The sequence below is a fragment of the Glycine soja genome, chromosome 4 (assembly GCF_004193775.1).
Source record: "Glycine soja cultivar W05 chromosome 4, ASM419377v2, whole genome shotgun sequence".
In the NCBI taxonomy this organism is placed as follows: domain Eukaryota; kingdom Viridiplantae; phylum Streptophyta; class Magnoliopsida; order Fabales; family Fabaceae; genus Glycine; species Glycine soja.
In genome coordinates, this window is record NC_041005.1 from 12,845,608 (window position 1) to 12,862,724 (window position 17,117).

Here is a 17,117-nt window from a genome sequence, read left to right on the forward strand (position 1 = left end):
CTGCAAGGACAAAAAGCAGACAAACACTAAATTGTAAGAACTAAAAATGTATTTCTTATTTTTTTCTTAATCTAACCTCAAATCCTAAACACCCTAATATGATCTGATTAACTTTTTACTCTTCCCTTCAACCTCTTTCACCCGGTGTTGCACCATTCCACCTCTTCATCCATAACCTTTTTCTTTTTCATCTCCCAAAACCACCACGACCCACCATCAACCTCACTACAGCACCACCCTAACCAACTACTGCTTAGATCTGCCACCAACCACAAACCCTTGCACCGCCACAAACCCATCAAGCACCATAGCCTCACTCCAACACGACCAAGTCTCGAATCTACCCTATGTCAACCATAGCTATAAACAGCCCACATGCGATCCAGACCAACCCACCATTACCAGCCACCATTAGCACAAATCTCGATATCATGCATTTTAGATCTGATTTCAGATCTCGATCTCGATCTCAATCTGATTCGACGATTGAGAGAACGAGTAATGGTGTTATCCTTGATCATGAGGCTGCTCTGTGGCAGTGCTCACCGTTAAGATTCAAAACCCATTACAGCGCTCATCATGCCCAAATTTGGTTTTAAGATTCGTAGCCCTTGGTGGTGCTCACCATGGCTAGATCTAGTTTTAATCAAAACGTCAAAATTGTACGTTGTTTTGGTTTCTTTATTAATTTGTTTTTTTGCTTTTATTCTTTGGTTGAATCTTTTTATGTTTGTGTTTTGCTGATATGAATTGATGCTTGTTGTTGGGTCACAGATCTAGGTGAATGAAGGCTTAATTGATGTTTGTATTGAATGTTGACTTTTATAATAAATATGTTAAAAAAATACCTATCATGATTTTTTATAAGTTGGTCGTGTAATTAAAAAAAAAAAGCAGAAATTAAACTCACATTTATTTTGTATACATTGAATCAAAAGGATGTGAATATTAATGGTTGTTTTTCTTTTTTGAGGACAATTCAAATGTTAGATGCTAGAAATAGAATAAATTTAAGTTTCTTTCTATTAATAATTATTTAATTTTGAGAAAACTTATTTCAAATAAAATATTTAATGATGAAAATAATAAATACCATCTATATTTTAATATATTAACTTTATTGATTTTATTTATTAAAATTCCTATTAAAGTATCAAGAAAGAGTTACAAATAAACATACACATTTCAAATCTTAAAAATATCAGAAATATTCTAGCAACACGCTTGTGAATATAGTTTTCTTTACTAGTTAAAATTTATTGGACGTTACGAAATTATGTGAACATTACTCCCTATTTGATAAACCTGTTTTTTGTGTCTTGTATTTAATAAACCTACTAATACTCTTATAACTTTAAATAAATTTTCACCAATAAAATGTGTTTGGTTCATCCGTGTAAGAAAAACTGTAATTATTAATTTCCTCGCTGTATAACATTCTTATACTTGTTGTACATAAATCTCAAATGTTATAATGAATTAATGTTTCCGTTAAGAGCGATGGTCCCAACGTAATATGTAGAAAGGATGGGAAAACAACTTGCGCATTAAACGACACGTGAAATACAATGTTGGATCACTTTACTCTCTTTAAAGAGCGTTACTCGTATTTTCTTCACCTTCACTCTCTTCCATTCACTCCTCTCATCTCCATCTCCTTTGGTCAATCTTTGAGCACATCCATGGCAAACCAAACTACGAACTCTACCTCCAAACATCATGTTGGTTTTTCTTTTCTCTTCCTTTCTTCAATTTATCTCATGTAGATTTTTTATTATTCGCTCTACCCTCATTCCATTTCTTTGAAATCATATTGTGAGAATAGTTAAGAATTAAACTCATTTTTTTTTGGTTGGCAGAATTAAACCCAGATGATAGTATACTAGTTTGTATCTAATAAAAAAATTGATGACTAAAACTTAAAAAACTCTTTGTTCCTGTGCATTTGTATGCACGAATATCACAAATGGCATTTGAGTATGTGAATTTCTTTTATGAACCATGCATAGTTCCTTTGCTTCGATGCAAGTGGATTGAACTTATTTTTAAAGCATATGAAAATATAGAGTTTTTGTTTTTTTTTTTCATTTTGTTTTAGGAAAAATAAGTGCGTAAGCTTTTACTGTATGATAATATTCACAAACAACATGGAGAAGGACCAAAGATGTTGCTGAAAAAACCTTGAAGATCAAGATGTAAAACAATTGATAGATCAAATCCACACGGAGCGAGGCAAATAAGTTAAAGTAAGACCTTGTTTATTTAATGTTTTCAAAAATAATTTTCTATTTGCGGTAAATTAAAATCATATGTTGTACATGCAGAAGTTCTATTTGCCTATGAAGAAAAATGAAATAACAAGAGCTAGAAATCCTGATTGCAATTTTTTATGTTAGCCATATAAATCCTTAATTTACGTGCTTAATTGTTTGATGAGGAAGATATATAGAAGTCTTGTTGGACCTCCCCCTGTTTTCCTTGCTTAGGGAATAAAACCTTTATCATCATCACCCAAGATGTTTAAATTAAATTTAAACTCATTGGGCATCATTTTTCTACTTTACTCAAATGTTTGAAGTTTCTCTATTTTAAAATTATTGTCGATTTTGAATATATTAGGATGACACTTAAGGAATATATGTTTACTTAGGAGGTGTTGAATATCGTTAAAAGGGTCTACTAATTCACAAATTCAGGTAATTTACAATAACTTATGGTTATGATTATATGCTTGATGTTTTTCTAATTCTAATTAATTATTGTAAAAATAAGTTACACCAAGAATATTTTGAGCAACCATTTTTCTGTTAGGGACATTTTTCCCCATCAAAAAATATAGATAGGAGAGGTGTGAAAACTCAAGGAAAAAAATATGGGGGAGATCTAGACCAACATTCTGAAGATATTGATTGCAGACAATGTGAATCTTATATTGGAATATGTTTGTGTGCTCTTTTAGGCTCATATATTGAAGATATTGTTACACACTAAAACATTATCCTTTTATCATTCTTGCAATTGTCATGGTTTCCAATATGATATCAAATATTTTGTGTCTATCTATGCTTTTATAATTTTCTTAAGCAGATCTTTGACTGTCCAGTGCATTAAACTTCTCAATCTTTAATAAATCTTGTAAGGAATAGTTCTCTATAATTATTTTCAACAAAATCCATGTTTCCAACTACACCGTTAAGTTAATTTGATTATTTACTTCATATAGAGAAAATTAACAAGTGTAATCCGAACCTAAAGGTGACAAGAAATGATGGAGTAATTAGTGTTACCTATATTTGGGTATTGTTCTAATATTTTCATGTTTGGGCCTGGGAAGAATTTGGAACTTTTACTTGTTTTCAATAATATATATTTTTTCCCTTCTAGTACTTTATTCAAAATAATTTTACTGTTTGTGTGATTAGTATGAATGGAAATAACAAATTACAACACCTCTATGAAAGTGATTTGTTATTTTGTATTCGAATAATTTCTTGAATATATAATAAATGCTTTCCAATTTATTTTAAATGACTATGCTTATGAACTTACTTACAAAGCCTACATAATCAATCAAAAGTATATAATTAAGGTCTAACGATGCTTTTACCTTGAACCAATTCTCCAATGATTATAGATTTATTGTTCCAAGTTAAGGATTATAATCAAAACAAGGGTTGATCAATTACAGATTAATTAATCTACCAGAGATTACTAAATAGTTTGATCATGCAATTTGGTGCAAAACATTCTTTACCTTGGTCTACCCAACATACACAAATGATCATCATAATACATTTGATTAAGCATAGTATTGACCACTTCCCAATTAAACAATAAGAATAATGAAGAGGATTAATTAACATAAAACACTGAGGAATTTCATTAAGAACAAAGGAAAGGGGCACAATTGAATAATTACATCATAACCCCTAGACTAGGGTGATTAGCCGCTCATGGTCAAAGCAAAACTAGAAAGCCTATAAAAATTAGCTTAGACATACCAACAAGGTAGAAACAATGATCATGATCTGTCCTCATGGTGTTGCCTACGCTTCACAGCTCTCAAAAAACCTCAAGGTTCTCTCAAAATTCATAAAAAAATTATACAAGTGATCAAAAGATAATTTTTTATTACAAGGTTCAAAGTCTTATTTATAGCTTCCTAAAAAATATTAGTTCAAAAAGGCGCACTGCGACCTTGGTAAAATCCACAATGGTCGTGGTTGTAAAAAAGTAACGTTGAAGCTCTTGGGCATTGTGGATTAACTATGACCCTCATGGTTTACCACGACCACAGTCAAATTTAACCTGACTGATGTAACAATCTCGGATGCATGAAACACCAAGACTTTAACGCGGAATGATTCACTTTTACTCCTTATAAAACTATTGAATTAGTTTAAATTAATGAAAATATGTATAAATTATTCACGAATATAAGCATATCAAATAAACCTCACCTATAAAAGGTCCTCAAGACTTAAAACAAAAAGGTATGTGTGTCCCTAGGCACAACATCATAAACAAATCTCAAGGATCCCACTAAGGGAGCATATACAACATAGATCCAAAACTATATCTAAACCCTAAGTTAGTCCTCACTAAGACAAAACATAAATAAATGACCGAGGGTTGGATCTCACCATGTCCACCTTATCCCTGAGTGACATGCTCCTTAGAAGCTACATCATAATCTGTTCCTGTATCAAATGACATGATGATCACAGTTCAACAAAAAAAATGCAACGGTAAGCTCATTTTGAAAGAAAACATAAGATCACAATTTCACGAGATACATAAAAAAATCCTTCACGTTTCCAATATCAATGTAATTATACAACTCATCAAGTAACACATCACTTTCAAGTCATAAATATCAATGTGCATGTCTAACTATCATGTTATGCCATGCTGGCTCTTTAATCTCGAAAGATTTTACCTTTGAGTGATTAACTCAAGTACATCTCTTAACATAGTCATACTCTATGGTCTGACCATTAGGGACTCAAAATAACCTTATAAATTAGTATAATTTTATAAAAAATGGATGAGTTTGGATAGTGGCTTACCTCAGTAAGGTTTGCAAAGACCTTAACTTATCTAGGAATTCATCCACCCATTCATTTTATAGGCGCATTTAGCGTTAGCCACCACGAAAACCTCTAACACTAGGTTGAGGGCCCATTGGCTACCCGCAACTTACGTGCCAACTCACATGCAATGTCATTAATCAATGTATGTATGTTATGATCATTCAAATCAATATCATACATCATCACACATTCATTCATCAACATCAACACCATAAGAGGCTATAAGATCATAGATTCACCATTCATATGCTCATCACACTCATAAACTCACCTATAGTTCAATAAGCATAGCAAGACATTCCAATCCCTTGGATTCTTACAAACAACTCACCAAAACTCATATGGATGTAAATCTCATGATCTCACATAAAGTCAACTCTAATTATAAAACAACAGAATCTTAACCACATCTTATATCATCATCATGAAATCATCCAACACAACACAAGATATTCATCAATTGACATAGTTATCTGATCATAATTATAATATTCTTAACAACAACATGATAAATAAAGATATACTAACTCAATCAAGTTGTTTATTGTCTCATTTGAAGGCTATGAGGATTATATCCAACATGTATGTTTTCCCAAAAGCCTGCTTTAGAAGCATACTATGCCTAAAGTTACAGTCTTTATAAAACTTTTACTTATTACCGACAACTTGATCATCATTCACTAATTTAATCATTTCTAGAGTTATACACAACATTTATAAGTGAAACCAAAACCATTACTTAGCTAACATCTTGATCTACATCTTTCATGAAGATTACTTTCCCAAAATTAGACACTATAACCATGTTGTGGCCATTGTAATTGATTGCAACAAAGCTCATATAAACAAAATAGTCTTCAGGCTTGAATTAATTGATTGCAATCAGCCCAGAATAAAAAATCAACCTCTGGAGCTCATTTTAACCAATCATCACATGATGTAATCGGTTAAAATGATTCAAAACTGCAGAAAGTTATGATTTTTAAGCGAAGACATCATCTTTGATAAAAAAAAAATCATTCCTTTCAATCCAAAATATTCAACGACGGATTTAAGCTTCAACAAAACATTTTCTAAACATTTCAAAACATCCAAAATAAGAAAGGGGTGAGCTTTCCTTACCTATCAACTCAATGAGTTAGCTTTGGAATGAAGAAGATGAAAAAAGGGAGAGAGTTTGGGTCCAAAATGGAAGCTTTCCTTCACTCTTATAGTAGTTCTACATCATCCATACCATCAAAAACCCCAAAACCAATAGAAAACACATTAAAACCTTACAATTGAACACTTTCATGGAGTTTTGAAGGGTGTTCATGGGGGAAACGAGAATGAACACAAAGAGAGAAAGAAAGGGGTTTGCCTTACATAGGGGCAACCAACAAAAATTAAAGAAGGAGGAAAAGAGCTTCTTTTTTGCACAACACCAAAGCTCTGAGCTTCTCCAATGGTGATTTCTGGGAAAAGAGGAAGTGAGTGGAAAATTAAAAGTTTTTTTTATGAGATATTTTTGAATATAAAGGTTTATGAGAGGTATTTTATGACTCTCTAGAGTCTCTCTATCTGCACTTAGGCTTCTACTAAGTACCCTTACCTCTCTCATAAATCAAAACCCATCCCTTTAGGCCTAAACACACCAAAATTCACTAATACACATAGAACACATGCTCAACATCACTAACTCATCAATTAATTAATTCATTCAAGCACTTAACTTAAATTTAATTTCTCTTGTAATTTAATTTAATCAGTTGAACAATCAATTAATAAAACATAGCGTTACAACCGTTGTTGGATGGTTGGCATTGTTCTGGAGGGCAATTATGCTCTCATCATGGTCGTGTTGCTTACCACTCTCGTGGTAAATGTACCACAACCGTTATCAAGTGCAGAGTCTTCAGATCTTCATAAAATCATACAATTTCAAACGCTTTCACTTGATTGAGTGGCTATACTCCTCCAATACAAAACTAGTGTCCAAACATAAGTTCTGCCAAGAAAATGCATGTAAATGACACAAAAACTAACAAAATATTATTCAAAAAGCGGTTTATCAGCTACTTGTGGCATTTGTCCATATTCCTTCAAACCCTTCATCTCTTTGTTAAGCTTTAATTGTGGTTAATCTTTTCCTGGACTTGAGAGTAGTTACAAAAATGGAGCTTGACTCTAAATTTAAAGGAGCTTGTATAATCATTTCTTACTTTCTTTGTACATGATCTTTGAGTATATTCAATGTTTTTCTTTTCTTGAAAGCAGTTAAGTATCCTGCAATGGTATTCTTTTTTTGTCATGCTTATGTTAATCTTTTCTATAGTATTCCTCTTTATAGTGCATGAATTAAGATCAACGAATGCATTTTTCATCATAATAAGCCATCGATGGTTTCTGTTAAAGTTTAAATGCATTCATAGCTTATTATGTCCCAACCATAGCCGTAATAATAGAGCAACTTTTAAAAATGTTTGTATTTGAAATCCAATTGTAGCTAACTTTTTCAATGGTGCTACTTTTTAAGTTTTGTTTTGCCAGGTGCTACCCATGCTTCATAGTTTCCTTATAGTTGGTAATTTAATTACTTTTGGGCTTGAAGACTTTCCAGGAAGTAGCTAGGTACATGTTCTTTGGTGTGGAGCATCAATAACCCATGTATCAATACCAAGTTCAATTACAGATGGAAACGAAAATCTTATGTAGAGTGCATAGTGAGAATTTTTAGTATCCATTTCTTTTATGAACCATGCCTAGTTCCTTTGCTTCAATGCAAGTGGATTGAACTTTTTTTTATGTAGCACTCATGGTTTCGCTGAGGTTGATTTTATTTTATTTTTGGAAAAGTATGTGTGTAAGCTTTTACTATATGATAATTTTGACAATAAACATGCAGAGGAGACAAAAGATGTTGAAGAAAGAACCTTCAAGATACGGATAAAATAATTGATAGATCTAATTCACATGGAGCAAGGGGAACAATTGAAGTAAGACATTGTTTATTTAATGCTTTCAAAAATATTTTTTATTTTTGGTATTTTAAAATCACATGTTGTACTTGCATGCAGAAGTTTTATTTGTCTATGAAGAAAAATGAAACTACAAGAACTAGAGATCCTTATTGCAATTTTCGTTGTTAGTGATATATATAAATCCTTAATTCACATGCTTAATTGTTTGTTGACTAAGACATATAGAAGTCTCATTGGACCTCTTTTTGTTTTCCTTGTTTAATTAGGAAACACAACCTTTTATCATCATCACATAAGATGTTTAAATTAAATTTAAACTCATTGGGCATCATTTTTCTACTTTGCTTAAATTTTTGAAGTTTCTCTATTCTAAAATTATTGTCACTTTTGGATATATTAAGAATACCCTTGAGGAATATAGATCTACTGAGTAGGTGTTAAGTGTCGTTAAAGGGTTTATTAAGTCTACCAATTCACAAATTCAGGTAATCTACAATAACTTATGGTTATGATTATATGCTTGATGTTTTTTTTTTTTATTTCTAAACAATTATTGTAAAATTAAGTTGCGCTTAGGATATTTTGAGAACCCATTTTTCTTTTTGGAAGTTATTTTTTTGCCATCAAAATATATATGCAAGAGAGGCGTGCAAACCTCAAGGAAAATAATATGGGGAGATGTACACCAACATTCTAAAGATATTGGTTGCAAAGGATGTGAATCTTATATTGGAATGTGTTTCGAGAAAAGAATGTGTGCTACATTTTAGGATCTTGCAATAACCTTTTCTTTCATCAGTGTCTGGTACATACTAAAACAGTATCCTTTTAACATTCTTTTAAATGACATGGTTTCCAATATGATATGAAATATTTGGTGTCTACCTATGCTTTTATAATTTGCTTGAGTAGATCTTTGACTATATACTACATGGAATTTCCCAACCTTTAATATATCATGTAAGGAACAGTTCTCAATAATTCTTTTCAACATAATCCATGTTTTGAACAACATTAAGTCAATTTGGTGATTAACTTCACATAGAGAAAAAAACATGTTTAATTCAAACCTAAAGGTGCCAAGAAACAATGGAGTAATCAATGTTAACTTTTGGCATTCTTTTTCCTCATTGGAACTTTTACTCTTTTTTTTTTCCTTCTAGTACATTATTCAAAATATTTTTTTGACTGTGTGATTAGTATGAAAAAACAAATTGTGACACCTCTATGATAAGTGATTTGTTATCTTGTATTGGGATAAGTTCATCAATATCTAATAAATTCTTTCCAATATATTTTCGATGATTCTGAGGGCGAGCCCTGGTGCAGCGGTAAAGTTGTGCCTTGGTGACCTGTTGGTCATGGGTTCGAATCCGGAAACAGCCTCTTTGCATATGCAAGGGTAAGGCTGCATACAACATCCCTCCCCCATACCTTCGCATAGCGAAGAGCCTCTGGGCAATGGGGTACGAAGTTTTTATATTTTCGATGATTCTGCTTATGAATATATTTATCAAGGCTTCATACGTATCATCCATGTTTGGAAGGAAGTATACTTATGAATATACTTGCAAGGAACTTACATGTTCTTTGGTGTGGAAAGTTAATAACCCATGTATCCATACCAAGTTCAATCACAGATGGAAACAAAAAGATTATGTAGAGTGCATAGTGAGAATTTTCGGTATCCATTTCTTTTATGAATCATGCCTAGTTCCTTTGCTTCAACACAAGTGGATTGAACTTATTTGTGTTTTTACTATGTAGCCAATTATGATTTTGCTGGGGCTGAATTTATTTTATTTTGTGTAACACCCTCTACCCCGACATACATATAATTAAGAAAAACATATAAAAAATCAAAATTTAATCAAATTAATTTTATTCAAATTACTTAAACCAATTCACGTGGGTAAAAATGTCATATTCACTTCACTGTTACCAAATAAAACTTGTTAAAAACATCTCCGGCTCAAAACAAGGTCGTCCAAGTTTATAAAAGAACTCAAGTTAAACAACGAAATAATATAAAGTAAAACACATGTTTGGAACATCATGCAATTAGAACAAAAACCCATGCCTCAATGTCACTTCTTATCAGAGCATTGTGTCCCAACGTCCTCTAGCACAAGATTCTTTAAAATCATCCACCTAGTCATCTGCTCCCATGAACACAAGATTCGAAATCATCACAAGATCCAAACACAAACAACACATAGGAAGTGAGTTATTACATTTCTAAATAAAATACAGATAAACAAAGACATATGCAAAATACATTATAGAAATATTTATAACATAGCTCAACTTAATACAATCCATGTCACTTCACCACTTTATCATTTAAAATTCATTTTTCTATCACCAATCACATTACACATGAATCACACACTCAAATCAAGACGTAACAACACTCATTGATTTCATAATAAACAATTCACAAGCATTATGCAACAATTATACTAAGACTCAAGCCTATATGCAGTGTGGTACCATGTCAATCAAAAACCACATTGGGGCTATTATGAGGACATAACAAGACATACCACACAATGGGTATGTCAGGTTATTTTCACTAAGTAAAATCATAAAATGACCATTCAGGGTCACTCTACTTTGCGAGAATACTCCAACCATATGGGATCAACATAGGCTTAAAGGAGCACTCAAACCGAGTGTATTTACACCCAAGGCATAGACTCTGAAAAATCCGTCATGGCCTCACCTTCCTGAATCAGGTCCAACCCCTAAAACAACTTTTGCACGCAAACATTGCTCATGAATTATACAATACCCACAACCTCACACTTGTTTTCAAACACGTTTAACACAATGTGCTACAATTTAACACTTCAGGCTCCTAACTTGGAACCCTATACTTTCCTTTTAACACTTCGCTCATAAACACTTTTCTCAAGGTAAATATCAATCGGGTTACTGTATAATTCACAACTCATAACACAAGTATTGTCACATCAAGTATTAACCATATTCTTATTCACAACCATATCCCATGTCCACAATTTAATATCTCACAATGTCATAATCCATCATCACATGCTTATGTATATTTGACAAATTAACACATGTTCAACTTTGCACTTATACTCAATCTCAATAACAATGTTATAATCTCAAAGCAACATGTTATCTCACAATTCATCACATATTCAATTTATCACTTACACATAATTTCATGATTCCAATATAACAATTTATCCCGCTAATCTAGTAAATCTTATCCAAAACACAAACAAATTATACAAAAATGTTTCTCACAACATAGGGAGTAAAACCTCTCAAACAATTTCACATAATCATATCAAAATCATAGGTCAAAAATACGAAAATACCAAGAGCACTCAATTTTATGAACCAATTCGCATCAAGGCACCAATTGTAACATCCCAATTTTCGTAAACTAGATTAAAAAGGATTGTTATTTATAAATAAATAGAGTAAAAAAAATGATGAGATTTTATAAATAAATAAATAAGGAGATATAATTATTAATTAAAATAATGATTTGAGAGAAAATAAAAAGGGTATTTTATTTAATTGTTTGGTAGAGAATAAAATAAAGTTTGTTTTTATAAAATAATAAATAAATAAATAGAGTAAACAATAGGTCGTAAATGCACCTAGCTATAAATAACAACATGCTAGGTCAATTTTCAGACTGACTCCTCAGCCTCCTCTGCCTCACAATGTTGTTTCTTCTCTCTTCTCCCAAAATCCTCTCTTTTTCCCGCAGGCCACCTAACCTGTCTCAGAAAAACGACGATCTCGGACTTGTTCACCGTTGGATCGTCGTGAAATTTTAGCACCACGTTCGCAACCCAATTACAAGCATTCTCACCGTTGGGAATTTGGATATTATGTCTGAGATAAGAGAAATACCCCGCGCATTGTAGCATTTTCCTTTCCCGCAGAAACCCAGAGCTGTCTCGGTAAAACTACGATCCCGGTTTTGTTAACCGTTGGATGTTTATGAAATTTGGATATGTTATTATAAATTCAATTTCGCACGCTTTAACCGTTGGGATTTGAGAGATAATATTTTTGGAGGGAGAAACATAAATCGCATGGTGACAGTACAAGTGGAGGCTTCAATCCCTTCTCTGTCTCTTTGACGTTTAGGAATTCTATCGGAGCAGCTAGAGGAAAAAAATTGGAGGAATCTCAGAGAACCGCTAGAGATGCTGTTATCGCTGGCTGAAGACACGTGAGTCCGCTTAGAGGTAAGGGATGAGTTATTCACAATTGGGAATTAGTGAGAACATGTGTAGGAATCCTTAGAGATATCAATTGGAATGAGTTTTGGGGTGTTTTTGCAATTTTCATTTTATCTTTATAATTATTACAGTGAATTATATATGTTTGACAGACCAATTGTTGTGGAATTGATATGCTATTGTGTTGAGCGTGAACCCTATAAATCGAGTACTTTTTCTAATTAATATGAATTGATGAAATAAAGGAGAAATTTAGAGAGAGATATTAATTTTGTATTTTCTCTTTTTCTTGTTGTTTAGATTTTTATATATAATTTAAAAAGTTAATATCATAATTGAAATTGACCAAAGTGTTCATATAATTATTTAGAATTTGTGCATTGAAAGCTTACTTTGTAATTTGTGATTCAATATGATGTATGCTAGCTTATATATATATAGAGGTTGTTATTTATATTAATAATTTATGTAAATAATATTGTAGAGTGTTATAGTATGATTCCAAAAATTATTAAGTGTTGGAGTTTGAGAATATTATGGTTAAATTTGATGAACATGTGTATGTTGTACCTTATGAATATCATTAGGAATGTTATGAGATGGTTGATGTGATGTTATGAGATGTTAAAGTGTGGACATGATATTCGATTGTAAATAAGTGAATGTGTTTAACACTTGATGCTACATTAATTATATCGTGAGCTATGAATTATATAATAACCCGACCAGTGTTTATGCGCAGTGTTAAAGAGAAAGTGTAGGTTCCTAGTTAGGAACCAGTGTTAAATTGTAGCGCAATTGTGTTAAACATGTTTGAAACATGAGTGTGAGGTCGTGGTATTGTATAGTTCATGAACAGTGCTTATAAATGAAATATGTGATGAATTGTGGAATAATATGTTGCCTTGAGATTATAATATTGTTATTGAGATTGAGTAAAAGTGTAAAGTAGAACAGGTGTTGAATTGTGAGATACGTGAAAACATGTGATGGTGGATTGTGACATTATGAGATGTGAAATTGTGAATGAGTTTTGGTTGTGAATAAATGTGTGATTAATTCTTGATGTGACATTATTTGTGTTGTAAGCTGTGAATTGTACAATAACCCGACCAGTGTTATCTTGAGAAAAGTGTAAATGCGCAGTGTTAAAGAGAAAGTGTAGGTTTCCTATTTAGGAACCAGTGTTAAAGAGAAAGTGTAGGTTCCTATTTAGGAACCAGTGTTAAATTGTAGCGCAATATGTTGTACGTGTTTAAGACACGAGTGTGAGGTCATGTGTATTGTATAATTCACTAGCAGTGTCTGTGTGCTAAAATGATTTTAGGGGTTGGACTTGAATCAGGAAGGAGAGGCCTTGACGGACTCTTCGGAGTGTAGGCCTTGGGGGTCATCAGGTTTGAGTGCTCCTTTAAGCCTATGCTGATCCCATATGGTTGGAGCATTCTCGCAAAACATCGTGACCCTGACTGGTCTCCCTATGATTTTACTTAGTGAGAGTGACCTGGCAAACCCATTGTGTGATGTGTCTTGTTATGTACTCCTAAGCGCCCCAGGGTGGTTTTTCACTGACATGGTACCACATTGCATGTAGGCTTGAGTCTTAGCATAATTGTCTCATGCGCTTGCTAATTATTTATTATGAAATTGAGGTGTTATTATGTCTTGATCAGTGCGTGTGATTCTTGTGTAATGTGATTGATGATTGAAAAGTGTGATTGATGGATGAAAAGTGAACTTTGAATGACAAAGTGGTGGAATTACGTGAATTACATGTAAGTAAGTTTTATTTTGTTTATATGATATGTATATCTAGTTGTCTTGTTTCTTTATTAGTTAGGAATGTGATAACTCACTCCCAGTTTGCTGTTTGTGTTTGGATCCTGTGATGATCTTGAACTTTGTGTTCGGGGGAGCAGATGACTAGGTGAACTGCTTTAAGGAATATTGTGCTGAAGGACGTTGGGACACAACGCTCTGATAAGATGTGACATTGGGATATAAGTTTTATGTTAATTTTATGATGTTAGTCTATTTTATTTCACCTCACTGATTTAACAAAATATTTTTGTAAATTTGACGGCCTTATTTTGAGCCGAATATATTTTTAATGAGTTTATTTGGTAATTGAAATGAATGTGAACCTTTTACCCATTTGATTTTTGTGTACCAATATATTTTATTTATTTATATATATGTCGGGGTAGAGGGTGTCACACCAATTGGTCCATCAAACACAACAATCTCATAATTATAATCATACAGGAAGAATTATAATACAATAAATATCACAAAATAAACCCCAATTTGATCTTCTAAGGACCCCTACACATGTTCATTCTAACCCCAACTATGATAAACTCATCCCTTACCTCTAAGCAGGCTCACGTGTGTAGTCCGACAGTGATAGCGGCATCTCTAGCAATTCCCTAAGATTCTTCAAGCTTTTCCTTTGGTTGCTCTACTAGGGTTTCCAAACGTTAGAGAGAAGGAAAATGAATTGGAGCCTCTATTTCATAGTCTTCGTGTGAGGGATATTTCTCTCTCCACAAACATTATTTTCCAAATCCCAACGATAGAGAAGTGCGAAAATGAGTTCCGAAATGGGGTTCAAATTTCCCACAAACATTATTTCCTTTGGTGTTAAAATTTCACGATAGTCCAATGGTTAATGAGTGTGGGATCGTAGTTTTATTGGGACAGGTTTGGGTGTATGCAGGAAAAAGAGAGCTAGGTGCGAGAGACATATGTCTCACCCTAGACATTATTTCATAAATCCCAATGATGGGTATGTGCAAAAATGAGTTTCAAACCCGGTGTTAAAATTTCATGATGATCCAACGGTCGGGATTGTAGTTTTATTGGGATAGGTTTGAGTGTATATGAAAAAAGAAAGGGTTTTGCAAGAGGGAGAAGGGAAAACGAATTTGAGAGGAAGAGAGAGTGTAGCGACGTATCGTCAATGTAAAAGTTGACCTAATATGTCTCTATCTATAGATAGGATACTCTCAACCTATTATTTACTCTATTTTTCTTTATTTTATTATTTTATAAAAAGAAACTCTATTTTACTCCCTATCAAATGAATAAATAAAACATCCTTTTTATTTTCTAAGAACATATATTTACTTTATGTACCTTAAAACCATTATTTTAATTAAAAAAAATATTTTTCCTTATTTATTTAATTACAAGAATCTCATTATTTTCCCAAAACTCTATTTATTTTTAAATAAAATCTTTTTTAATTTATTTTACAAAAAATTGGGTGTTACATTTTGCATATAAATACGTATGGAGTTATTGTTTGCTTTATTTTGTTTTAGGAAAATATGTGCATAAGTTTTTACTGTATGATAATATTGACATATAACCTGGAGAGGTGACAAAAGATGTTGAAAGAACCTTGAAGATCAAGATAAAACAATTGATAGATCAAATCCACATGGAATAGGGGAAACATGTAAAGTAAGGCCTTGTTTATTTAATGTTTTCAAAAATATTTTTCTATTTGTGGTAAATTAAAATCACATGTTGTACTTGCATGCAGAAGTTTTATCTGTCTAAGAATAAAAATGAAATTATGAGCTAGAGATCTTGATTCCAATTTTTGTTGTTAGCCATATAGATAAATCCTTAATTCACATGCTTAATTACATGTTGAGTAAGATATATGGAAATCTTGTTGGACCTCATTATGTTTTCTGTACTTAGGAAACAAAACCTTTATCATTATCACAAAAGATGTTTAAATTAAATTTATACTCATTGGGAATCATTTTTAATCTTTACTTAAATGGTTGAAGTTGTTGAATCCTCATCCCTAGTTTTAATTATGACAAACCATCAACAATGAAAATTGAAAGGATGATGGCATTAAGTGATGATGACTAACATTTTGCTTATGTGTTTCATTGTTTATTACTTTAAGAAGCAAACATGTTCTTTCATTTTGAGATACTTGTGATGCTCAAAAGGGTTCAGAGAACAACTAACAAAGTTGAGAACTCGAAAGAATTCTTGAAGCCCATCAGAACGATGAAGTGTGCTTCCCTCTAAGTAATTAGTATTTGGCAAGATACTGAACAATAAGGCCTTACATAGAAAATTCATTAGAGGCTACATGAAGAGCATTATGAATTAGAATGAAGTTGTGTAGAGTCTGCATCAGAATGAAGACTATGACTTTGAGTTTCTGAACATTAGAATGATTTAGAAAAACTCAGAATGCATCAATTGAACAAAATCAGAAGACTAAAGTTTGACAGTTCTTCAACTTCTATATATTGTTAATCATTGTAGGCACATTAGAAAGGAAGAACCAACTGTATAAGAAGTGCACGATTGTTGAATGATGAAGTTGTCCATGAGAATCACTAATGAGAAGTGTCAGAATGAAAGATAGAAGAATACTACTCAATCTGACCTTGGACAAAACACTAACACGCCAACAAACTAAACTTCTACTCAATCTATATGAAGTAATCAACTTCAGAATGCTTTGAAGTTGTGAAAAAGTGTTAAGAGAGGTGAAGCTGCACTACATCAGAATGAGATATCAATATGAACTTCATTAGGGAATTCATCAAAGCATGGTTTCATTCTCAAAAAATATTAGAATGACTATTCTAATGGTTTTACGAAATAAGAACCTCAAAATGAAACCTTAGAATGGTTTTGTCTATTGTCACATCCTAATAGTTGGAAAGTGCCTTTACATTCTCCAAAAGCTTGTCAGCTATGTAGAGCCCATCCAATTGTCTTCTTGAAGGATTCATGAAGCAATTTCGATGGCTATAAAGAACAAGTTGAAGCATTCCAATTCTCCA

The 17,117-nt window shown here is 32.4% G+C and overlaps 1 long non-coding RNA gene across 1 annotated transcript; it reads left to right on the forward strand.

Annotated features, from left to right (window-relative positions):
• The first annotated feature begins 1,566 nt into the window (after nt 1–1,566).
• Nucleotides 1,567–8,050, forward strand: LOC114409371. The gene is made up of 3 exons (XR_003666061.1): nt 1,567–1,721; nt 2,099–2,246; nt 7,609–8,050. It is a non-coding gene; the product is annotated as an uncharacterized LOC114409371 (long non-coding RNA).
• Nucleotides 8,051–17,117: the final 9,067 nt, after the last annotated feature.